General features: G+C 40.2%; 1 long non-coding RNA gene across 1 annotated transcript in view; it reads left to right on the top strand.

The window, feature by feature from the left end:
- The first annotated feature begins 9,277 nt into the window (after positions 1-9,277).
- LOC133482047 (uncharacterized) overlaps positions 9,278-25,678 on the top strand; it is a 76,593-nt gene continuing 60,192 nt past the window's right edge. Inside the window, exon 1 of the long non-coding RNA XR_009789679.1 lies at positions 9,278-9,357. This is a non-coding gene — a long non-coding RNA (uncharacterized LOC133482047). The remainder of the gene's footprint in view (positions 9,358-25,678) is intronic.

The raw sequence follows: 25,678 nt of genomic DNA on the forward strand, positions 1-25,678 counted from the left end.
TCTCACAGGTCAGTGTTGGCCCTTCAACACACATCTGGTTTGGGCGAAGAGACTCGTGCTTGTCGGTGAAGATATGATTATGGTGTTAGGAATCTGGAGTACACCACTCACGGTGACTTTTCATCATGTGTAGGGTCTCTCACATTTAAACAAAATCGGTTAAGATGTACCCCGCTTTAGTGACCCTTATCAGATTTGATTTTAATAACTTTCTCACATCACAGCCTTCTCCTTGATCAGCCAATAAGAAGACAATAATAACCGCTTACAATGGCGGTGTACAGGTAAAACCGAGCACACCCGGACTTAATAAGGATCTGGGCACCAGGCTGTTGTTTAGTGGCACCTGGATTTGGTTTGGCTACATCTGTGGTGTCGTTGGAAGCTGTTTCCCATTAACGATCATTATTCATGCACAGGATAAGAGAAGCTATGCCAAAGCTGCCCCTGAATTACTGCATCCATTGATCTTGGTTAGCCTTTGTGTGTGTGTGTGTGTGTGTGTCTGTGTGTCTGTGCGCCTGCAGGGTAAGGCTGTATTGTGAATTGATTATATGCTAGTGTTAGTTTCTCCAAGTCTTCAAGCAAGCAAACAACCATATTCTCATTGAGTTTCAACGATGCCATATTAAATGCGCCAATAAAGTTTTATGTCGCCCTGTTGTTTCCTTAAAGATTAAAACTGCTTAAAGCTGCTTTCATCAATATTTTACCATTATGTCACACATTGGTGCACCTCAGCAATGTGGCAATTGATGGCGAGGTTAGAGGTGATCTGTGCTCTGTAGCTTGTACATCATTGCTTTCCAGCGAAAAACCCAGCTGTCCCACTTTTTAACATTCGTCTGTATTTTCTTGCATTTACTGGTAAAATTGAACGGCACGGTGGGCGACTGGTTAGCACATCTGGCTCACAGTTCTGAGGACCTGGGTTCAAATCCCGGCCCCACCTGTTTGGAGTTTGCATGTTCTCCCTGTGCCTGCGTGGGTTTTCTCCGGGTACTCCGGTTTCCTCCCCCATCACAAAAACATGCATGGTAGGTTGATTGGAAACTCTAAATTGCCCTTAGGTGTGTTTGTTTATATGTGCCCTGCGATTGGCTGCCGACCAGTTCAGGGAGTACCCCGCCTCTCGCCCGACGATAGCTGGGATAGGCTCCAGCACGCCCGCGACCCTTGTGAGGATGAAGTGGTACAGAAAATGGATGGATGAAAATGCAATACTTCTGCTCTACACCACATCTCTTGAATTCCATTTGTTTTGAAGACAAGTAAAAACATTGCAAAGGAGAGAACTCGACATTACTTTGTTTTAATAAACCAAGTGGCAAAAAGCTAACACTTAATTTGTCTTTAGCAGGTAATTGACACTAAAGGTAGTCTGAGTATTTCAAAACATGAAATGTACATGTCCAAAAGTAATTTTTAGTGTGTTTTTATGAAAATACTATGTTGTGAAACAATTTTCTTGCGCTTCAAAAAATATGCGGTGATGTCATATAAAGGTGGTCCTCAGTTTACGATGGCGTGCCATTCCGTACTGTGGCAATCTAACAAATTACAATGCATTGTAGTCTATCACTAACCTACACTAATGCAGTATTGAAGTCATCATTTCCATAAATATTTGCACAAAAAAACACTCCTAGGTCACAAAAATAAAAGAAGCAAATGAAAAAGGGTAAGTATGGCGATAACTGATGGTGCCGTCTTGTGCCAGATGACCATGTATTCTTACACCACAGAGCAAACTAGTTCATTTTGTGCCATTCATAACCTCGAACCGACCGAGGCTGACAATGTGCAAATACAGCAAATGAAATACGACATGTAATAAGTTGAGTACAGACGAGATGAACCAGTTTTCTGTCTGAGGAATACAAAGATAAAGTATATGACTCAAGGCAGGGAACTACAATATATGGAGCTTTGATTTTGAAGTGGTTAAGTGTTTGATTAAAATGAGCATGATTAAATCTCATTACGTGACCTGACCCTGTTCACTTTAAGGGGGCACATTTGAAATGATGAGTGGCAGACCAGAAGCCTTCCACCTGTGGGTGCGAGGCCTCTGTCATGTCGAATGCATGTATTTGTAGCACACACTGACAAATACTTAGCGCTGCGAGGCATTGCAGAGGGACATTTGACCTGATCTCTGTCATAAGGTGGCCGATAATAGCTGGAAGATGATTTGTCCTCACGTGCATCAATGTGTCCTGGGCTGGCAAGCGGGTGAAGTGCGGCGGCAAGAAAACAAAAGTATAAAGATTATTCATCAGTTTTTTATTTTTTTGCAATCTGGGACTTGAAATTTCCTTTTAATTCTCTAGCAACCATTTCTCTGTTTGAATCCAACTGTGTTCGGCTTGGCGTGCTTCATTTGGTCAGGTCTGCACACAATAATCGAATTCACCTGTTCCTGGCCAATTGGGCTTAAACAAACAGTTCAATGGCGAAGTCGTAATGAATGCGCACAAACAGATGAGTTTGATGAATTGACTTTCTTTCCGTCTTTTGGCTTTGCATGCAGGCGGTTAGCATAATGTCTGATGGGTTAACCTAGCAACTGATTTGGTCAAGAGAAAGCAAACAACAGTAGTGCTTTGAGCTACAGTACGAGTGGCCCATCTAACAAGTTTTATGAGCCGTCGTTTGGTCATTATTTTGCTTTTTTGGAACTCAACTCACTTCACCATAAGAGGCAGTTTGGCCAATGGTGAACAAATGTTCCCCTTCCAGTTGAAGTTTCTGTCAAACTAAACGGAAACCAATGAGAATTACACGTCGTGTATTTAAAACAACCACGCAACTTTGCCTTCCTTAATGCTTAATGCTAACACGCAATGCAAAACTTTATAACGAATAGCATCGATAGCTCTGGTGATATAGCCTTTGAAGACTAATGGTGCAGCACCACATACAGATAGACAATATAACAATACTCATAGTCACAGCCACGCAGTGCATACTTTATTCTCTGCAAAAAATGACTAATATTACTGCAGTTTACTGAGCCACAATAGTTGTGACAGTCTTCTTTGTTTGTGTCTTCATGACTGTATTAAACTGCCCACCAGTGGCCAAGTCGCACAAACCAGAAGGCGTTACAATTAATTATTCATTATGCACAAATGGTTTAATTGTTTACACACGCTATTTAATTATGTTACTACTGTATGTTTTTATAATGTACAATAGTGTGTGTGTGTGTGTGTATATATATATATATATATATATATATATATATATATATATATATATATATATATAGTATAATATGATTTTCTCCTTAGTAAAAATAAAACATTACAACATTTTTGTTCTTTTTGGAGGAGGCTGGAATGGATTAATGGCCTAGGTTTAGTATAACTGTACAATCTGTCTAGCAAGGAATAAACCAGGAAAACATCTCTTGGGGCTCAATCAATCAATCAATCAATCAATCAATCAATCAGTCAATCAGTCAATCAATCAATCAATCAATCAATCAATCAATCAATCAATCATTTGTTTTATTATAGAGCCCTTTTCATTCAATGACATGCAACTTAGTGTTAGTGTTGTTACAATCAATCCCCTCCCGCCACTCATCCACACAGACATGCGTGCACACACACAGGTGGTACAAATGAAATTGTAATAATGTAAATCATCCCATTGGGGGGGGGGGGGGGACGAAAACCCGGTTTAACATGTCTCCGTGTAGATTTACTTTGCCCGCTGTGTCGTATTTACACCGGTCACGTAAATAGAGCCTATGGTGTTTTGCAGTGTTTATTACAGTAATAAAGAAAATATTGCGCAGTGACAGGCCAGTATTTCTGGGTCAAGCTTTCCCAAGAGCAGGCAATATCCAATTGTTGTTGTGTTTTCGACATCCAAAGAGTAAAGTGTACTGGGGATGCCGAAACAAGAGGCTTCATTTTAGCCTGACTGTGTGACACAAAATCTTTTAGGAGATCAAGCCAAAGATCAAGGTCAAGGAGAGAATTCTGAGGTTGTGTCAGGCCTACAAAGGCTGGCGTCAGTTCACAAATAGTTCCCTCTTCAGTGTTTGATTTTTTTTTAGGGGGGGAAATCAATTCCAGAGGGATAAAAGGCTTTTTTAGTCAGGCAGCCCAAAGTGACCTCGTGGTGAATTTCAAGATCAGACAATGACAAACCGTTCTGTTATAATAATAATAATTATTATGGATTATCCTTTCTCATCTTTTTTTTGGGACAGTGAACTGTTGATTCACTTTAACAATAATAACAAATAAACTATTTTTTTTTGTTCATTAAATGGGATATGATTTACGTACTCTGTAACCATAGACTAACGCAGCTGTTATCACATTAACTGTGCAAAAGATTTAAAGCCTGATAGCAAGAACAAAAGGTTCCTATATTAAACACCTATAAATCAGATACTGTGCATCACGCTGTATTAGTAATATTAATGTTAGTCTTGCAATGATTAAGGAAAATGTTTATGTTTACATTGCTATTGTTCACGAACACTATACTTGGTGCATGTTTGTTTATACACAATGTTTTGTACTTAAAAAAAAAAAAAAAAGTTGTATTTAATTATTTTTAAAGTCTCTAGCGTGAAAGTGTCAAGCATCCTCCCGTAGTTGGTACACTTGGTGGTCTGTGGTCTGACGCTTTAAATATTGCTGCCGTAAAGGACTGTGGGTAATACATCTCCTTTCCTTTCATAAAGGTCGCTCAGGAGTAAGTTCTGCTAAAGGTGGCTTAAAGGGTGCATCGAGGCACGTTTCCTAAGCATTTTTAGAATTTGAATGACCTATCCTCCAAGTACTTCCAGGCCATCTTGCACAGATGGGATAGGAAAGGAAAAGAAAAGGATACACGAGAATCTGAAGAGTCCACATGATTGCAATACAACCACTCATTTGGAAATCCTTCTGAAGAAGGGCCGGGAATAGAAATAACTGAGAAGTGAACCCTCACGAAGAAGAGGATTTGTTGTGATTGGACAAACAAACAAACAAACAAACACAATTTAAACCGAGTCCAATTAAAGAATTGAATTAACTTAAAAACTATAAATTCAAAGAAATCTTATTTAATGTTTTTTTAAGAAAGAGCAATAATTGTCTAATAATTACGCTCTTGTCATATACTGTGGTAGCGTGGCATTTCCAGATGTTTCCAAATTTCCCTTCTGCGTTGCGGTCCATTCACTGGCTGTTTGCTGTTCATGACACTTAACATCCATCCATCCATTTTCTGATCCGCTTCTCCTCACTAGGGTCGCGGGCGTGCTGGAGCCTATCCCAGCTGTCATCGGGCAGGAGGCGGGGTACACCCTGAACACGTTGCCAGCCAATCGCAGGGCACATAGAAACAAACAACCATTCACACTCACAGTCATGCCTACGGGCAATTTAGAGTGTTTCAATTAATGCATGTTTTTGGGATGTGGGAGGAAACCGGAGTGCCCGGAGAAAACCCACGCAGGCACGGGGAGAACATGCAAACTCCACACAGGCGGGGCCGGGGATTGAACCCAGGTCCTCAGAACTGTGAGGCTGACGCTCTAACCAGTCGTCCACCGTGCCGCCACACTTAACATAATAACCATAAAAAAATTTTTTTTAAAAACACCTGCACCCTTATTGGTTCAAGATATTATGTATGGCATGAACAACGGGATAATTGTTTTTAATGAAAATTTTATTTATTAAAATGAAACAATACATTTACATGAAAAAAGATTACATTAAAAAATCCAATCTGACTAAAAATCATAACTGAAAAATAATAACCCTTCCATTCCTCTTGGTTCAAACACGAAGACAGATTTGTGTGGATACCTTTTGTGTAGCTTCAATAATTTTTTACCCTGAAGTCTCTGAAGCATTTGAGAAAGTTTCAGACTTGTGTAAGTCGTCCGGTTTTTGCAATTCCAGTGTATCATCAAGAAACAGTTTGGGGAATGCTGCAGGTGATTAAGCATTCACAGGATGTGAGTGTTGTGCTCTGGCAGTAGCGAGGGGGTGATTGCACAGTTCAGTTCCCAGGATCCTAATTGATGCATGTTTGACTGATTGCGCGCCTCTTTTTACAAACAGTTGTTTGCTGAAGCTCTAATGGCCGCCCACATCTTTCATTGACTGGGGCTGCCGCTGCCAATGCATCCTCAGAGTGTCAGCTTGTCAATGTGTTTGGCACATTATGACTGATCCGTGGCAAGTAAAAAAAGCAACAGAACTTAGTTTGCAGCGTCTTTCGACAAGATCAGATATTGATGTTTTCAAACTACCATGAACATATACTTTACATGTTGTTTCAGGCAGAACAATTGATTATAAGTATATAAGCTTGTCTTCAACTAAACTGGCATAGATTTCCAAGTACATTTGTGAGTTAACTGAGATAAGATAATCATTATTTCAGTATTTATACTTTTTGTGACACTTTTGTTCGGTGGTGTGCCATTAGATTTTTTTTAGGTAAATATTTACTCCTGTTATTCGTGGGGGAAGGGACTGAGCCCTGCAACGAATAGCGAAATACACGAGTAATTAATGCCCCCCTAAAATGTTTATAATTGCCATATTAATTATTTAAACTGTAAATATACCATAAAACAATGCCCCCCAAAATATCATTTCAAACTTATCTAATCACATTCCCCTTAAAAATAAATGGTTTACAGATGATCTGATTGTGAAAAAATGCACTAGAAGTGCGAGGACGCTGGCGTGTATGTCGCTGCTTTGCAACTCGTAAAAATACCAATTGTCAAGCTGTAACTGTAACTCCTTTGTTTGCTTGGGCTTTTTAATAGCCACACAGCACAGCATACAAGACATACAATACTCTTGCAGCAAGACTCCGTAAATTCTGCTAGCAAAACTTGGCTCCTCAACATATAACAGTCGTAGACCAATCAAGATGTATCACTTCTACACATTGTTACCTTAACTAATGAGTGCTCCAATTGAAAGGTTTTTCGATTTATGAACCGTGCCTCTGTTAAGCTTTTTTTCGTTTTGTGTCGTGAGCAAACATTTGCTTCACGAGTGAGCTTTGTTCTCTCACAATGGATCCTAAGAAAGTGAGTGCTAAGAAGAAACAGTCTGGTCTGGCTTTGGGAGATAATGAACAGATCTTCAAATAAGATGCCAAGTGTGCCAGCTTAAAGCTGGTTATTTCCACTCCCAGTTGAAGTTTACTGTAAAACTAAATATAAACTACAGATAATTACACATTGTCTTGAAAAAGGGCATTCTGGGCATTTCTAACCCAACTTAGCTTGGAAACCCAATGAAAGGACATCAAAGATTATGATTATTATTTTTTTTGATGGCATTAGACCTTTAATAATGTTATTACTATGTGATTTCAGACAGTACAATACTGTTAAGTGTTGTTTTTCGTATTAAAAGACATTACAAAAATGTGTTGGTGTTTTTTGAAGGGCTGGAACGAATGAATGGCAATGCCATTAATTTCAATAGGGAAAGTTGATTTGAGATGCAAACAATTTAAGTTAAAAGCGGCATCATGGAATGAATGAAAGTCATAAGTCAAGTTACCCCTGTACAGTGTAACCTTTGTTCACAAACTTAACTCGTTCCAAGACTTTTTTTTTTTCCCTATTAAAATGAATGGAAATAAATGAATCCATTCCAGCCCCAAAATCAAGTCACCTTTGTGCGCAGATGCCTGGCAATAAACGGTTTGGGGGTATGTCGGTCGACGCGCTCGTGCGTAAGTACTAAGCACACCAAGCACAGAATCGCCAGGCTGTCGTTACATTCCAAAAACGTGCTTCACCATACTGTGGGGCTTGGACGCCACTCAAAACGCAACTATTTCCACAGGTTCCGAGTAGCACAATCAACTGCACTTTTCATTTTCTTGGGACACATATTGAGAGCTAATTTCTAGCAAAAAAGAAAACAACAAAACAAAGCAAAACCAAAACCCGAAAAGATACATATTTGATGTGAAATACGTTGTTCACGCTGTGTGCGAAGATTCCGTGTAAGTTTTGTTTGTAAACCGATTTGCTCATTACCAGTGGAGTTCGTGAACTGAGGTTCCATGACGTGAATGACTACTTTCCGTAGGGCCAAGGCTTTGGCGACATCTTATGGCATATTAGAGCATTACAGAAAGCACACAAAAATACGCAGAGAATCCAAAGCAAGTGCGCGCAAGGAGTCAGTTCAAATACAACCTGATGGCTGCTTTCTAAGAAGTGTCTGGCTATTCCTCGGGAGCTTGTTGACATGATGATTCGGAGAAAGGTTGACATATTTTGTGTCCAGGAGACCAGGTGGAAAGGCAGTAAGGCTAGAAGTTTACGGGCAGGGTTCAAATTATTTTACCATGGTGAAGATGGGAAGAGAAATGGAGTAGGGGTTATTTTAAAGGGAGAGTTAGCTAAGCATATCTTGGAGGTGAACGGAGTACCAGATCGAGCGATGATGAGGGTGTTATGTATAGTGTGATTTGTGATTGTGATGATTGATGATGGTTCTAGACAAATAAAACCATTTTCATTCATATTTGCATCCGGTCCATAACATTGTATTTTATCATTTGATTTTGTTTTGATTCTGTATAGCCAACGCAAGAGTCCAACCACACACTCAGCTGCTCATTCAGTGACGAACTGACAGAGGTGGGTAGTAACGCGCTACATTTACTCTGTTACATTTACTCAAGTGGTCACTGATGGTGTAGTGGTACACTCGCCTGACTTTGGTGTGGGCAGCGTTGGTTCAGTTCCCACTCAGTGTTGGTGTGAATGTGAGTGCGAATGGTTGTCCATGTCTATATGTGCCCTGCGACTGACTGGCGACCAGTTCAAGGTGTAGTCCGCCTTTCGCCCGAAGTCAGCTGGGATAGGCTCCAGCGCCCCTAACCAGGATAAGCGGTGTTGAAAATGGATGGATGGATACATTTACTCAAGTAACCTTTTCCATAAACTGTATTTGTCAGAGTACTTTAAATGCACCGTACTTTTTATTTTACTTGAGTATCTATGTGAAGAAGGATCGATACTTTTACTCCGTTACAATGATCGACATGGCGTTCGCTACTTTTATTTATGCAATCTTGCGTGGGCGCGTCTATTTTTAGACTCCATCTTCGACTTCCGCATAGGATCACTAATGTCATTTGACTCCAATTCACCAATCAGACGACACAAGGCAGTCACATGACCGCGCAGCCAATCAAAACGAGTCATTTTGGGAAGAAAAAAAAAAGAAAACAGCTGCGCGACTGTTTATTTGACAGACTCCAAAAAACAACAGCTTTGTCATGCAGCTCTTAAGTTGTGACTGGCCAAACTTGGATATTTCAGATATTTGAGAAAACATCTTGGTAAGTTGCAGATGTTTCTATTGTTGTTTTGGCGGTGGATATGGCAGAATTAGCCCTATCCCAATGGTGTCGCATGCACACGCGCGCACACACAATCACTAAATCAGCAAACAGCTTCTTCATGAAGTCATTTAAGCGAATAAAGCAAATGTGTCTGTAGCGCCCAATGCACGTGTTGCTGGTTTTTGGGCAGTTAAGAATTGAAATGGTGGCAGGTGTGTGTCTACTCCCATATATTATTTTTATTTTATGTTCATGCGCTGATTAAGACATAAAAATCTGTAGTTACTCACAAGTTACTCTTTACTTGAGTAGTTTTTTCATTGACTACTTTCTTAGTCTTACTCAAGTAAATATTTGGATGACTACTTTTTACTTTTACTTGAGTCATATTATTCGAAAGTAACATTACTCTTACTTGACTACAATATTTGGCTACTCTACCCACCTGAAAACGAAGCAAATTGATGTTAATGAATGTACATGTGCGAACCGCAACTTTGGCTTTTAGTTTATCTAGCAACATTTCAGCCTGTCACATTTTCAGCGTCCTGTAATTACCCTCTGCCGTTTTGTCAGGAAGTAACAGATGAGCCATTATGCACAACAGTTATGCTCTAATTTCGAGATGATTCGACTACTGTCATGTTTATCACTTGCCATTATGATCGCTCAGCACCTTGTTCGTTCACGTTTACGACACAATAAATTAAAGCAGCAGTTTATACTAACAATAAGTAGGGTAACTAACAATAAAAGCTTGCTCTCGTTTTTCCCTAGTACTTTTTCCTTCATCTGTCGTTCATTTGAAATGCAGCGAAGAGCACGTAGAGGTGTGCAAGCACGCACGTGTTTTGTGATTCCAATCAGTCTGACCTTCACCTGACCTTGCTTGAGGTAGCACCTCTGAGCCGCAATGAGAATGTGCAAGGCCTATCAATGGTGTCAGTTAGTGCAGTTTTTAATGTGGGGAATGCAGTTTTTTTTAATGCACTTATTCTTAATCTAGGAACAACAACCCCATTTTTTTATTTTTTATTTATTTTTAAATAAAGAGGCCGTTTCTTCCAGGGGTTGTTGACTTTTAATATTGACAACATCCATGTTTTCCTGTGTGTGTGTGTGTGTGGGTTGCGAGCTTGTGTGGGCATTGTGTTATTCCACTTGTGGGTAGATGTACGTAGGTGCGAGCGTTGCGCAACAGATGCCAAACCTCTAAAATAAAAGCCTATCAGAGGCTTTCACAGTGAGTGCAGTGGACAGCAGGCGTGTGACTCACACAAAAAGAAAAATAGAAATCTCATCCTTTTGTTGTTTTGTTGACATAGATTAATGCAGGATGTTTTCGAGAAAATACAGAAAAGGGTACGAAATGTGAAACACTTGATTGTGTTCTATCCATGACAATGTCTCACGAGACACGTTGATGTCACGCACAACGATGTTTTACATTTTTGTGTTGCTTTAGAGGCCAATTGAACGACCTTGAGATTCCAAATTAAAGGATATTTTTATGCTTAACATTGTGTGTGTCTCAAGAAAAATAGGTCAGTTTTCTCCGAAAATACAGTAATTTGCTTTTGTAGAAATTCCCACTAGCTTCTCCTGAAAACAGACTCATTAAAGGCATCGCCTTGCTGACCGGAGTCCTTGTCGGGGGTTGTTATACAGTATTAATTTAACATGATGGGACTACAGAAGATAGATGAGAGGATATGTGAGTGGACGCGGTGCAGCGGTGGTTTCCTTTTGTTTCGTAGTGTTGAGCTGAGACTACTGATTTTATCGGCTTGCTGCAACAAAGGGTTTCATTTTCAGACATTATCAAATCGTGTCTTGAGATTATCATCGTATTATATGATTAAATAGGACACTTTAAATGCATTGTAAATGCATGGAAAAAAACCCTGCAAGCATAAAATGTATATAAAATACTCTAGGTATTGTAATGTGTGTGTACATGCATGTGTCTTTAAGAAGCTGGGCCTGGTGGGGTGATATGTGATGTTGGCAAGTCTGTGTGTTACTGTATGGGTGCGAGCTGTGGCCAACACCAGCTTGCTCATTGCATTTGTGTTTTAGTGTAATCCCGGAGTTAAAATAAAAAAAAACTGCTGAAAATTGCATCAGTAACAGTAGCCGATCACGAACAATGAACCGCGATATAACAGGTTAACATAATGCGTCTAATTTACTAAGATCACAAATAGCGGGCGTTAAATTGCCTGTTAACAGTAATTGATTGCACGCACTACTGGTGGGCGTGTTGAATGTGATTGACGAAATCTTTGATCAGGCGCTAAATTGGGTGTTCAGTCACACTTACAGATTGACAACAGGTGTAAAAGTGGTGGAGACCACCATATTAAAAGAGTGTTTTGTGCATAAAGTAGCTCTGATGATTTTCAAATCATGTGCATCAACTTCCATGGTTCTTGCTAAAATCTGTACCAAAATTTCAAATTGTCATATGTAATAAATAATCACTTCAACAATAAATTTTTTGTTATCAAGCCTATTTTTACCGTAACTTGAAAAAAATAGTTGAACGAACTATTATCCTTGACTTTTGAGTTCAAAACAAGTTACATTGCTAAATCAACAACGTTGCGATAATTTTGGTTTATTTTCGGATTTCCAAAATGTTTACACGAGCGGAAAAGGTCATTTTGCCTCATTTTGCTGGCACAGCTTTGCCTGCCTTTCTCTTTTTATCTTTTACTCTACACTGTACATTATTTTGGTTATTTTAGTAAGCTGTCTTTTATTTCCTTAGTTTGTTTTTAAATGCTTTTAATGTTGTACATTTAATCATTTAAAACACATTGCATTACCTTGTACCTTACCTTCAGAATCAACCAGCGCAATTTGCCTCAGGTTTGAAAAATGCTAAATTGATCTATTTGTACATACTCCTCCCAGAACGCGCAAAATGAACTACGCAGCAATTTTGCTTGTTTGGCCGACACGCCTGGTTCATAGATTAGTTTACACCCGTTTTTCACGTGCAAAACTTTAGTGAATCAAGTCCTATGTGTTATGAATCACTTTGTTGTTGTGGCATATTCGTCCTCGTGAAAATTTTATGTTGCAGGCACAATCCCCCCCAAATAGGTTCAGTGGTGCCCTCACAGATTTTGTAAAAAATACCACCCAAAAGGCCAAGTAAGCATGTCTATATTGAGAACATGGACAAAAAAAAGCCTCAATAAATCGTCCCTGAAAACACACAGGAAGTTGGCCATTTTGATTTGAAGCTACCATTTTAGGGTCATTTTGGCTGTTTCCAAGGGTCCTTCAACCTCAACTCATCTTTATTTGTAAAGCGTTTTAACAATAACTATAACAAAGTGCTGCACATAAAGCAAAAAAACACTAATTAAAATAATAACACAATAATAAATTTTAAAAATATTTTATTCTAATTAAAATATATAAGAGCTTCCTTTGGAATTTAGCATAGAGGAGGTACTGATTTGTATTTCCTCTTGTTACACATGTTGTGTGAAGCTGTTAGTAGACGAGAGAGACGAGCAAGATTGAAGTCTCCAACCATCAGTATGATCATAGATGTCTATGGCCGCGATACTGAAATTGTAATCTTGCCTTCACAGCGTGCATGACGTCACTCACATTTGCTAAATGCTAAGTTTGAATTTAAACAAACAACTGAAGTTTTCTAAGGGCCTTTAGTAAGCCTGTTGGCAAGTAACACACATACAGTACAGAGGAATTGGTTTAATTCTCCTTTAGTCCTCCCTCGCTCTCCTTTTCCATCTCCCTGGGATGCATTCTTCAAAAACATGCTTGACCTCGAGATTGCTACCAAATTTGAACCACATACTGTATGCTAAACAGATGGGTGATACTTAATTGTGAAAATTAAGAGTTTTCGTCATTTTATGTGGACGTAGTATGCTAGTGAAGTTTGGTGACTCACCATAGAACAAAAATACTAATTAACCCCACAATGTCAGAGAATGATGAAACCTATGATGAAGGTCCCGTCCTGAAGAGATTCATAGGCACCCCAACCTCCTGCCTTTTGTGAGTGAGTGGAACCGTACCATGGCTAGCGCGGCGGGCAGACAACAAGCCAGACAGTGATCAAGATGATGAACAAGGCGTCATTAGAAGTAGCATGTCAGGAGGTGAAATGTCATGTGGTGCACAGACAGCCTTGGAGGTGTTGTATAGATTTCATGCTGGGGCAAACACCGGGATCTTCTTGGTTTACAAATTCTTCACATCACAGCTTTCTTTTTTGTTGTTGTTGAAATGTTTAAAATAATCGGTGAGGAAGCCGTGTTCATACCAAAGGGCTTTGCAAAGTTGTGAAGTCTTCGCTTGATTCCAGCTTTTCACTCTTTGGAGTTGGTGATTGTTGTGGAGAGTTACACCAGAGTTGGAATCTAAAGGATCTCCCTGTTGAGACAACTTTGCAAACGAAGTGAGATGGGAGGCAGCTATTTTAAAGGGCTTAACATCTTATTTTTAGCATTGAGTAGAAGCAGCACGCGCTGACACGAGCGACGGCAAGACGGGTCCCCTGTGACGGAGAAGCACTCACAACGCCCTGACGCCGTGGCTTGCGTCGTCAGCGCAAACACCCCGGGGACGTGGCAAAGGACACTGCTGGGTACATTTTTACATTTTTATAGCACGAAGGCAGCAGGCCATTCTTTGCCATTAAAATGAAACCAGAGAGAAAATCCTTACCATTTTCCACTCTCATTGCGCTTTGTTTATCTATTAATCAATTTTGCCATTCATCATGCCTGTCACACAGACTTCTCTTATCCCAATTTTTCACATTTTGCTGCTCAGCAGTTAACTAGCTGCCACAAGTAAAATTCCCATTTAAAGCTCTTATTGCGGTACTGGATCAGAGTAACTTTTTCCCCCTCTCTATCGCTTTGAAACAACAATGTCGAGTGATGGAACATTAATAACAATGCCGTGAACTTATTTATTTTCAAACAAATCATTGCACAAATGGAACACTACAAACAATCGCGAGTCCTATAAGCAGCATGCAAAACAGAAGAGAACACTCAGTAAATTGTCAAACTATAAATCTATTATTCGATAGCAAACAAAATAGGAATAGGTATTTCTCTTTTCGAAATATTATTTTTAAAAGGATGGGGGAATATTTCTGAATATTCTTAACTGCTGTTTCCTTCTCAGTGCCAAAACAGAGGACATCATGGCTGCAGTTCAACTTTACAGCTTGCAGACTTTCAACTGTTGAAACTGAATCAACAGTGTCAAGATCGTCAATCAGCCTGGCAATTTTCTTCCTTTAGTGGTATTCATGAAAATATTCCCAGATGCCAGGGGCCGGAGTTTAATACTTGATACTTACTTCTGACGCCCTGTTGTGTTAAAAGAAATTGTCTCTATTCAATCCCAGGCTCCGGTGCTGACGTTGTCATGCCTCTAATTATCAGAGTTTAAGGGACTGCCTTGTCACTGTGAAATATTCAGCTTCACTGGGTTACTTTTCAAAAATCAGAGGTGACTAAATGTAGGATGTTGTATTCTGATTCTGATCCCCCAGTTTTACAGGGTCGCTGTGGGAAAAAGGCTAAAGAGACCCTCCACCTGAGGGCGCGGAGTCTGGAAAGGACATTTTTATGTTCCAAGTAGATGATTGTTGCATCTTCACATTAGCTACTGGGAAAAGAAAAACTGTTCCGTCCATTCTCCACTGATTCTGTTTGGGGTCAAGGGATAGTTAGACACGACTACACCCTGGACTGGTCAGCGACAAGTACCCAGTATTTATTGAGCCTGTTGCAGTGTGTGTGCTCTTTCGATACTGATGTTTGTAGCTGGCAAAACTGTTGCCAGATGAGCATCAACTCTTTGACGTATGCAGGTTATATTGGTAATGTAATGACACAATTCTGGGTTGCTTCTCACATTGTGAAGCCAAACTGGTGTTTGAAGAAGCACAAGTTAACCCGACTGCACTGGCACCAGCTCGTTGTGAAAGCGGTAGTTTTCTCATATTTTGACTTTGAAGTCCTTCGAGTTAAGTAATTCTGAGTGACTGCCGTTCCACCCTCCACCCTCCACACATCAACACTGGACAAGAATACTTGCCACCTGAGAGGACATTGGTGTCACAATGCTGTCTCAAGGCACATCGGTGATTAACTGGAACCAGTCTCTGCCACTGACCCGGAGCGTCGATTCTTTGTTGAGCGGCAGAATTGAGTGCATCTACTGTATCTGGGGATACACACCAGAGCACCACAGTGGTGCTGCACCCCCCAGCTTGTCTGTAGCTGTCATGGCCTTTTGCCATCTGCTTGGAGGACCATGGACGCAGCCAACAGATTAATGTGGTCACAAAATCAATTTAGATCTGTTCCCCTGGAGTAAGAGACGCCCCATGCCTCAGATTGTGTTAACAATGTAGTAAGGTCCTTCCTGGCTTCTATCAATTGCTTTTTTTGAATGTTGAATTGAAGTATTGTTAGTGAGCAGACCATTAAACGGTAGTGCATTGGTAGCAAACAACCCTTTAATTCTTCTAGTCTTTGGGTGGTGATCTCATGCTGCTAAATGCTTCAAGCTAGTCCAGTAACGACAGTAGTTATCAAGCTTAGCGGCTCCCTTTACACTTCCTGTGCACATTTGAACCTTCCACTTTAAAAGGACACAAACCTTCATGTCGTTAGCTGGGTGCTGGCATGATGTCCACAGTTGCATCTACACATTTGTCAATTTGCCCTGTGATAGTGGACTGTAACTGAACTTTGACTCACCCCCCACTTCCCTCCCTGCTGAGAGCCTTCATCATCCTGTATGAATTAGTTGTATTTGAGTATGTGTTATCACACATTTCCCACCAGGTATCACACTCTTTAGTGTCAAATAAAAATTGTCTGGTCAGGTGTGAGCAAAGTAATCTCAAGTGGTGACCACATCAACTGGTCCGAGATGTATGGTTGCAAATACAGTATGTAAGACACTCACGTAACTACAGGTGTAAACAGATGAGACCATCCAAACACGGTTCTCGGTTTAACATAGATGTGGTTAGTCGTCTGTTCGCACATTATCTTCTTTTCCTTATGTCTAGCAGGATCATCTGCTCAAGATGTTCCCTTAAAGTACACTCTGCAGCAACCATCCAGCCAGAGGGGCCCGGCCCAGGAGCACCGCCATGAGCCGAGTGAGAACCCACCTCCCCCCTGTTACTATGACTGCCAGGTCCCCAACTGGCAGTCATTGCCCCCTACCCCGTGTATTTTTCATTGTGCTTCGTAGCATTGATAAGTAGATAGTGTTTTGAAAAATCTAACAGAATGCTGAGGAGACCATGGTAACTGGAAATAGTTGGGCTGGCTGAGATTTTATACGGAAGCTCAGCAGTCCAGCATTTGGCATACACCCAGTTCACTTTCACACAGGCGCTGTCATGCCTCCGTGGGCTGAAATTGGGGTAGGTCAACGGACCATCGGGCGCATTTAAAAGAAAAAAGTGGAATCCATACAAATTACAGATGCTATAGCATATGAGTGAAGATGACCCAGAGAGACAATTTATTTTTCCTATGTATGGCGTCTTGTGCCTCACCCTGTATTAACGCAGCTATGGCTGGGGTTTCACTTTCCGCAGCCTATCACGGTGAACTGACGTGACTGTTCGTTTGAGAGCACCTTGACTCCTAGTGAGATTTGACAGAGAGTGTGTGTGTGTGTGTGTGTTTCCCAAATACATAATACTGTATTAGTACGTAGAGGACTCTGGCTTGTGTTTGAGTTCATCAGCGGTGCTTTGTTCCTACAAACAAAGCCGCGGCCTGGTGCTTGCGTGGGCGCTACAGGCCTACTTGTAAGTTGTTCACACACAGAAGAACCACGAGCATTACATGTTAAATATGTTATTTATTGCATGAGTTACTGTGCTGCAAAAGGCAGCATGTCCATTTGCATGTTTGTGTTTGTGTGTGTGCGTGGGTGTGTGTGGGGGTGTTTCCGCGAGAGACGCTGCGCCACGGGGCAGAAACACTCGCAGCGAGGGAGTGAGACAAGTTTGAACTCAACCTCTGACGCCCTGCAGGTTCCTGACTGTGTGTTGAGAGCTTGATTGGTGGTGCTCTTCAGAGTGTGAGCGAGCTTCTGATGCACATTTGCACACTTGTGAAAAGACAGGATGACATAGGATTTGGCTCCTCGTCCTTCCCTATACATTCTTTGACCTATAGCAAAGGAAAGACAAATATTTTTCATAATTTCAGCATGTATGTATTTTTGTCAACATTCCTTTGGTTGCAATTGTAAAATGTATTATTACTGTCTTGTAAAACCAAAAGCTATTGAATTGTGTATGGTAACTGATACAAAATGGTTGCTGTAGCTGAATTCAAATCAGTTTGTGTTTAGCTCTCATGGGTCATTGCTTACTTTTGATTTTATCTCAAAGAACCATGCTCATTTTACTTATGCGTTCATTTGCGTATTTGTTCTTCAAGCGGTCCAGTTCATGTGGCTTGTGCATGGGTAGTGTCGTCATTCTGGATGCTGTGGAAACCGAGTGTGCAACTGGAGTCAGCAGCGTATGTACCGCATTTTAAGTTTTATTTGTCTTTGTCCGTCAATGACAAAGTGAATAGCCATACACAAGTATACTGTAACTGCCTTGTTGGCATTGGCCATTACTGGTTGCACCAGAATCCGTTGTGAGAGTTTTACTATTTAGTAAAGTTACCATGTAAGTCAAGTACTTCCGCTACCAGAAGTGGTGTGATTTGTCTTTCAGAATAGAAGCATGCTACAGGAAGTCCTGTTAACTGTTTAAACGTAGCTGACCTAATTGTCTTCTTGATAGATATTAATTGTAAGTGTAGGCTACTCATTTGGTTATTGGTATAATTTATTCTATGTTGCTGTACCCCAGTTCTGCTTTATAGTAGACACATTGCATTTTATCTTCTTTTTTTAAGTGTGAGATGTTCCCAAACTTTGGACATTATGTTTTTTACAGACTCTTTCCTCCTGGCTCCCCGCCATCATGCCATCTTATTTCTGCATGGACTGGTGTGCATGTCTGCAGTAATATCAGGCAGTGTGGAAAAATGATTTCTGCAGAGATTTTGCTTTAACCTTATTTTGTAATCAAATTATTTGATCACTTTGATTAATCGTTTCAGTCTTAATTCCATTAATGGTTTAATGGTCATCATCACACATTTCCTCTTTGCCATAACAAAGCCCTCACAAAAACACCAAAGAAAATAGCAAAACTAAATGTGTTTTACTGAGCAACCAGGGCAGACACACGTGTACCTACTTTATTGCTATGTTATCATGACATAATTTTCACTGGTACCCTTCTGTGGCGGCATCAAAAAAGTACACTAAAAATACAAAATTAGACGTATCGTATTGAGCAACCAGGATAGAGACGGTGGATCCATTAGTGATTAACTTTGAGTGTTCCACTCTGAGTGTCTGACTCTACCACCTCATGACCACAGAGTCAAGAGTTGTGGCAATAATATTCATCCATTTTCTGTACCGCTTGTCCTCACTACGATCGCAGGCATGCTGGAGCCTATCCCAGCTATCTTCGGGCGAGAGCCGGGGTACACCCTGAACTGGTCGCCAGCCAATCGCAGGGCACATGTAAACAAACGACCATTCGCACTCACATTCACACCTATGGGCAATTTAGAGTATTCAATTAACCTACCATGCATGTTTTTGGGATGTGGGAGGAAACCGGAGTACCCGGAGAAAACCCACGGGGAGAACATGCGATCTCCACACAGGCGAGGCCGGATTTGAACCCGGGTCCTCAGAACTGTGAGGCAGATGTGCTAACCAGTCACCCACCGTGGCAATAATATATAAAGAGAATACGAATAATTAAATACTTTCAGGCTCTGTCTGAAAGCCTTCATTCCACTCACAGCAGTAGGATGTCCGTTCCAGCCACGAGGTGGCTATTATGAATTGGGCCGGTTAGATGTCTGTCCTCGAAGCAGCAGATTGAATTAAGTGGCTGCTCTCGCCGGCTCACCTCACAGAGAGTGACAAAATCAGCAGCACATCAGCATATCTTCTTTTCCTTGTAGCCGGCGGTGAGAGAGCTGCTTTGACAAGTAATCACAGGCAGATTTTCATTTAAATGATATAAAAAAATAATAATTATTAGCAGCATTTGCCCTTGTTAAAGTGGCACTAAGCAAAAATCACCCAGATGCGAGCTGAACATCAACACTGCCACCCGACTCTGCAGTTCGCATTTTACGACAGATTTGTTTTGTCAACTTACCCTCGCTGTTGGCGGCAAAATGTCACAGGCGAACAAGGCGCCTGACGACAGCGTGACGGTAGGAGGAAGCCCGGGTAGTTAGACAGTCGGCACTGCCCCATTCTCTAGTATCAAGTTACCAAGCTGTCTCTGGTGAAAGTTTACGTGTGCTTATTTGTATGACTATAGTCCACAATAACTATTCAATTTTAAAGTTGAGCTTCCTAACGTGATTTTACGTCATGTAAGCTAGCACCCCCTCAGTAAGTTTCATTCCTAAACTACTATAGTACTTTCGGCATATCATCTTTTTTACAAAGCAGTCAATTAAAACCAACGAGAGATGCTGAAATGCAGAAAGTCAGAAGAGAACTTGGTTGTCAAGCAGATCACTTTGGTTTTAGTGCAGCCATTCGACACGGCTACAGCGTCAGAGAGCTTGAAGCCTTTTTAAAAATTTGTTTTCATTATTAATTTATTTTGGTTTTGAAGCCTGATTTTATATACTTTTTTAAAAATTCATTCAAATTTGGCAAGCTTGTTAACATTACTCTTCAGTGTGGTGTGTCATTTACATGACATTTTTTTTAGTATGTTTAGTGCCACTTTAATTCTAACTCGCATTATTAACCATGCTCATCAAATAGTAAAACGAGTAATAAATTCAAATTAAATAAAATATTTTTTAAATAAATTGAACTTCAATTTGTTTATTTATTTTATTGTTTTTCTTATTTTCCGAAACCATTCAGAAATGACTTTTTATTAGGCTAATGATATTTCATAAATATACAAGATGCAATTAAGTACAGTAAGTAAATGTTGATTGTACATTTAAATAAAATCCATTTAAATTTGTGTCCATCATTGCTGAATAGTATTATTATTGTACATCTCATTGCAGTTTTTGGCACCTATGCTACTGGAATATAAATGTCCATTAAGTATGTTAATCCAACCATAATTGTCCTCCTGCTTTCACAAAATATAATTATATGTTGCGGCCACAAGCCAGAAAGACGTCTGAATGGTTATACACGAATATGATTGAGATGAAAGCGGCTGAGGCGTTCTAATGATTAAAAGTTCATACCGCAGCATGAACTCATCAGTGCTTCTGATTCACATATACCCAAGTATTATTAGTAGTAATTAAGTGGGTGAAGGAAGTGGGCTACGGGCCTCTTTATTGAAGCATGGACGCCCGCAGTAGTAATGGACTCCCTGTCTGCTTTTGACTGCAATGATCATCTTAGTTTATTTGTGTTAATAGTGAATGTTCATCGGTGTAAAAATAAGACCTAATAGCTCAAAAATAAGACCTAAAAGCTCAAACGTTCTGCAATACACATTCTAGGTGGGTGCTTGCTATATTTATACAGACTTGAGACTTGGCATGATTGTGATAGGCAGTGATGTCGGTCACGTCTCTGACAACGTGCAGCACGCCAAGCAGGAAATAAAAGACAGACAGCGTACCGGAGTGCCGAAATCCAGCAATCAAAAGACAGTCAAGCAGAGCCATGAAGTATCCGCCGCACATCAATCATCAGCGAGACGCACACTGAGTTCACTGTCCTTATAAAAGGCAAAATATCGGCAAAACCTTTACAGAATTCTGAAAAGCAGACCAGGATGTTAGAGCTGCCATCAATATGTGACAACCAATTGGCACAATTTCAACGTGTTCGCTCACTGTATCAAATTTAGAATTGCGACTAGTCGAGTGCTGCTGAGAAACCTCTGCAGGTTATCTTGCATAATAAATTACAATTATGTTATGATTGAACGCTGTCCTATTCATTCAAAATGATTCCAAACTCAAAAATGGCAAAAAACAGAGGTGTGGACTTGAGTCACGTGACTTGGACTCAAGTCATGAATTTGATTACTTTAGACTCGACAATATGTTAAAAGATTTGCAACTTGACTTGGACTTGAACAGCAATGACTCGTGACTTCTCTTGGACATGAAGCCATTGACTTGAAAAGACTTGCTACTTTGACCAAAGCACTGAGACACCAACACTTTGGAGCTTTCTCTTTCTACAGCTATACGGGCAACTTAATTTTTTACTACACGGAAAGACAATAAGTGACAACATAATGCTGATTATCTTATTAATTACTTATCAGGTCAAAGACTCCCACACCATTATTGCTAATGTGTAGTTACTTCTAATCATCTTTTAACAACAACAATTGACCAAGAGGTCATTCTTTCACACACTACCTACAGGAAAGTAACGGTTTCATTTAAAAAACAAAAAACATCAATCCATCCATCTATTTTCAGAGCCGCTTCTCCTCACTAGGGTTGCGGGCGTGCTGGAGCCTATCCCAGCTGTCATCGGGCAGGAGGCGGGGTACACCCTGAACTGGTTGCCAGCCAATCGCAGGGCACATACAAACAAACAACCATTCGCACTCACATTCACACCTACTGACAATTTAGAGTTGTCAATTAACCTCCCACGCATGTTTTTGGGATGTGGGAGGAAACCGGAGTGCCCGGAGAAAACCCCAGTACAACATAAATCAACAATAAATGTGACAGATAAAATAAGGTATACATTCCAAGAACGATTGTTAACATACACAGAAACAACACTGACATTTAACATAACAATAGGGATGTTAATTATTGGGGGGAAAAAAATTCACATTGCATTGTGGGAATCTTGCGGCTTGATGTCATGTATCCTTGTTTTTGTTAGGATTAGCAGCTAGCTTTGTGAGCGATCATGCAAATATCTACACGGCGGGTCGGCCGTGTGCTGTCTGGGCTTCCTGTACATTACAGTCTGCTTTTGTCTATGTCGTGTCCTCAAGAATCAGTGTTGTACTGTATTTCTTTTTTTATTCACTTTATTTACCAATCGATCAGCACATAGCTAGCATCTATTCGACACGAAACTAGATTTTTCTTCGTGTCCTTTTAGTTGCCTCTTTTTGATGTAATATTTTTACATAGTGCCCCTAGTGTTCAGTTGGGAAAAATTGTACCTTTATAACAAGATGACAAACTTGTTGTTCTTTTTTTTAAATTAGCACCTTATGATTCACAAGAAATGCTAAATTGAAACTGAAATCTGTTTTTATTGGTTTGAAATTGCCTCACGAGAAGTGTTTTTAGAAAAGAAAATGCAGTTTCCTGCTATATGCACAATGTGAATTTAAGAAGAATACTGTTGATTATCTAAAAGAGGAAACCAATTGGTCATTCATTATTAACTGAGATGTCTCATTTTCTCTTGTGTATTCATAATTGCTCTTTAACCAAGCAAAAATATATTTTATTCTTATGCTTGATTATTCCGATAGAATTGTCCGTCGAATACTCGATTAACTAATTGCAGCACAACTTGATGCGGATTCTTATTTGTGACAGGTCTATTTAATATCACTTCAGAAATAAAGTGAGAGAAAGTAAGTCATAGCAGAGCATTTTAATAGAATAAGTTAAAACCTACTATCAATCGGTTTTGAAGGTGCAAAAAAATAAGCCCCCCCCTTGACGTTTGACTTTGAAGGTGCAAACATTTTTATCAGTCCCCTAGTTTTCTTAAGGTTCAAGGCACTTGTTTATCAAATGTGTTTTGATAAATAAATATGGATTTTAAATATAATAGATACATAAATGCAGTATATAATATATACATATAAATTAAATATATATATAAAAATATAATATATATTTAAAAGATACTATTTCTGAAAACATGCAAGTAATGGTAAAGAAAATGCAAAAAACAAAACAAAACTGAGAAGGAGATCAACTCACAGTTCTGGGGACGCAGGTTCAAATCCGGCCTCGCCTGTGTGGAGCTTGCATGTAACCTCGGTCTACATAATGCGATGGATAAATGCATGTATACTACTAAACTACGTTGCATACTTCTTCAACCCTGAGAGAGCAGCCATAGACGGTTGCTACAGCAAAGGGCAAAAAAAGAGGACGCAGGTCAATGCAAAACATTGACATCAGCCTAACATAGATTTGAGCCACTTTTACAAGACCCTGGAAAAGAATGCTCAACCCCCACTAAATCACCCAAGAAGAAATTGGCACCCCAAATGTTAATAGTTGGTGATGGAGCTATCAAGGATTTCAAACGTTTTTGCAGTGAGAACACCAAAGGAGTGAGAAATCATGGAGCTCACTAATGAGCACCCAACTGTGAAATCTGTAATTATACACACAGGGGCCCTGGATGTTGTTAAGCAGCAATCAGAGGTACTGAAACGAGATTTCATTGATCTCGTAACAAAAGTTTGGATGCTCAGGTTTTCATCAGTGGACCTCTCCCAATGGTGCGATCTGGAGATGAATGTCTCAGTAGGCTTTTACAATTTAATAAGTAGCTCAAAGAAGTGTGTTCTGTGCTATCCGTGAGCTGCAATGACAATTTCTGCATTTTTTTGAGGAGCGCAGACATCTTTAAAAGCAGACTGTTTCTGTCTCAATAAACAAGGGGTTAAGTTACTGGCTACCAACATTTTTTACTGTGTACGCCATCCAGCGGCATGAAAGGAAAACGTTGGCCTTGTTGACACGGATGAAGGACAAAAGGCGCAGAAGGAGTCTCCTGTTGTATATAAACAATCGGAGGAACAAGAGATAAGACGACACAAGGCACAGATGGAGTCACCAGCATCAAGCAAACAATTAGAAGAATGAGATGAGGCTACACTTGGAATCTCCCACATCCATCCCCACCTCATTGGAGCAAACCGCAACGAAATACTATCGTTTAGCCTAAATGCTCTATTAGATGTGACAGACAGGATGAAGGCCCTTGTCAATGTTGGAATCCAACGCATACCACGCCAATATCTTCCTCCCATCCCCCCCTCGCCTGAAACCAACATCCACTAAGATGCGAAGGGCCCCCGTTCAACCCATGCTTATCTCCACATCTAACTGATATGTGCGGGGTCGTGGCTGCAAATCAGATGCAAACAACATTCTTCTTCAGAATAACTCAGACCCCTATGGAGATCAGGCATTTTTCATCCCTGTAATTACAAGGGAGAGAAAGTTGGTCAAAGAAATATGGCAAAAAGGAAGTTGTACTATAAGTTTAGTGACGATAAAATGTGAACGTATCAAACCATTGTCTCCAGTTATCTCCGCGAGACTAGCTCTATTCAATATCAGGTCACTGGGTAAAAAAATCAACGTTGATTAATGACATCATTACAAAATTATAAAATTATGCCATATCTGAAGCCACCCAGGCTTTCAGACTCCATCATAAAGCTTATCGTCAAGTTTAGCTTACGACTTTGAACGATTAGTTGCTTTTTTAGTTCTATTTTCATCCTTACCAATACCCTCATTGTTGTCTTAGTGGATACCCTTGTTGAAGTGTAAACACAAGAAAACACCCAAAAATCTGAAATTCAGAATATATTATTTGACATTTGTGTGTCCACTGAAACAAATTCAGAATTGTTGCTAGAGTCCTGACAAGAACCTGTACGGATGCTGAAAAATAATTCCGATTCCAAAGACTTTCATTTATTATTGTGATTAAATGCTATTATACCTTTTGAAACAATATTACAGGATTCCAAGCACCGTATTTTGTGTCGAGACACATTAACGTCAAAGGTCTCTCAGCTGGGAGAAGAAGTGAAACTACTGGGGGGAAGAGGAAGCTCTGTTGTCTGTCAGAAACACGTCTTTGGCTCACGGCTGGAGACTCGAGGTTCGCACAGCAGCCTGGCGCCGCTAAGCAAACCGGCGGAACGGCTCAATTAACTTTGATTACACGTGACGTGAGCGCATACATAAATAGCCCAGAAAAATATAATAAATCTGCAGCAGTTTGGAGGAAAAGCTCTTTGTGGTGGCATATACGAGCTAATGTTGGATATTTTGACTGGTGAAAAGATGCATTGCACTAAGAGGGTCTGCCCTTCCAACGTCTGACAATGACAACAAGAGAAGCTATATTAAACTGAGTTCTATTGTCACACGGACACATGCCGCGGTGACTCCCAGTCATTTCCCCCCTTGTAGTCTGTCTGATTTGAGGT

This window comes from Phyllopteryx taeniolatus, chromosome 8, assembly GCF_024500385.1.
Source record: "Phyllopteryx taeniolatus isolate TA_2022b chromosome 8, UOR_Ptae_1.2, whole genome shotgun sequence".
Taxonomy (NCBI): Eukaryota; Metazoa; Chordata; class Actinopteri; order Syngnathiformes; family Syngnathidae; genus Phyllopteryx; species Phyllopteryx taeniolatus.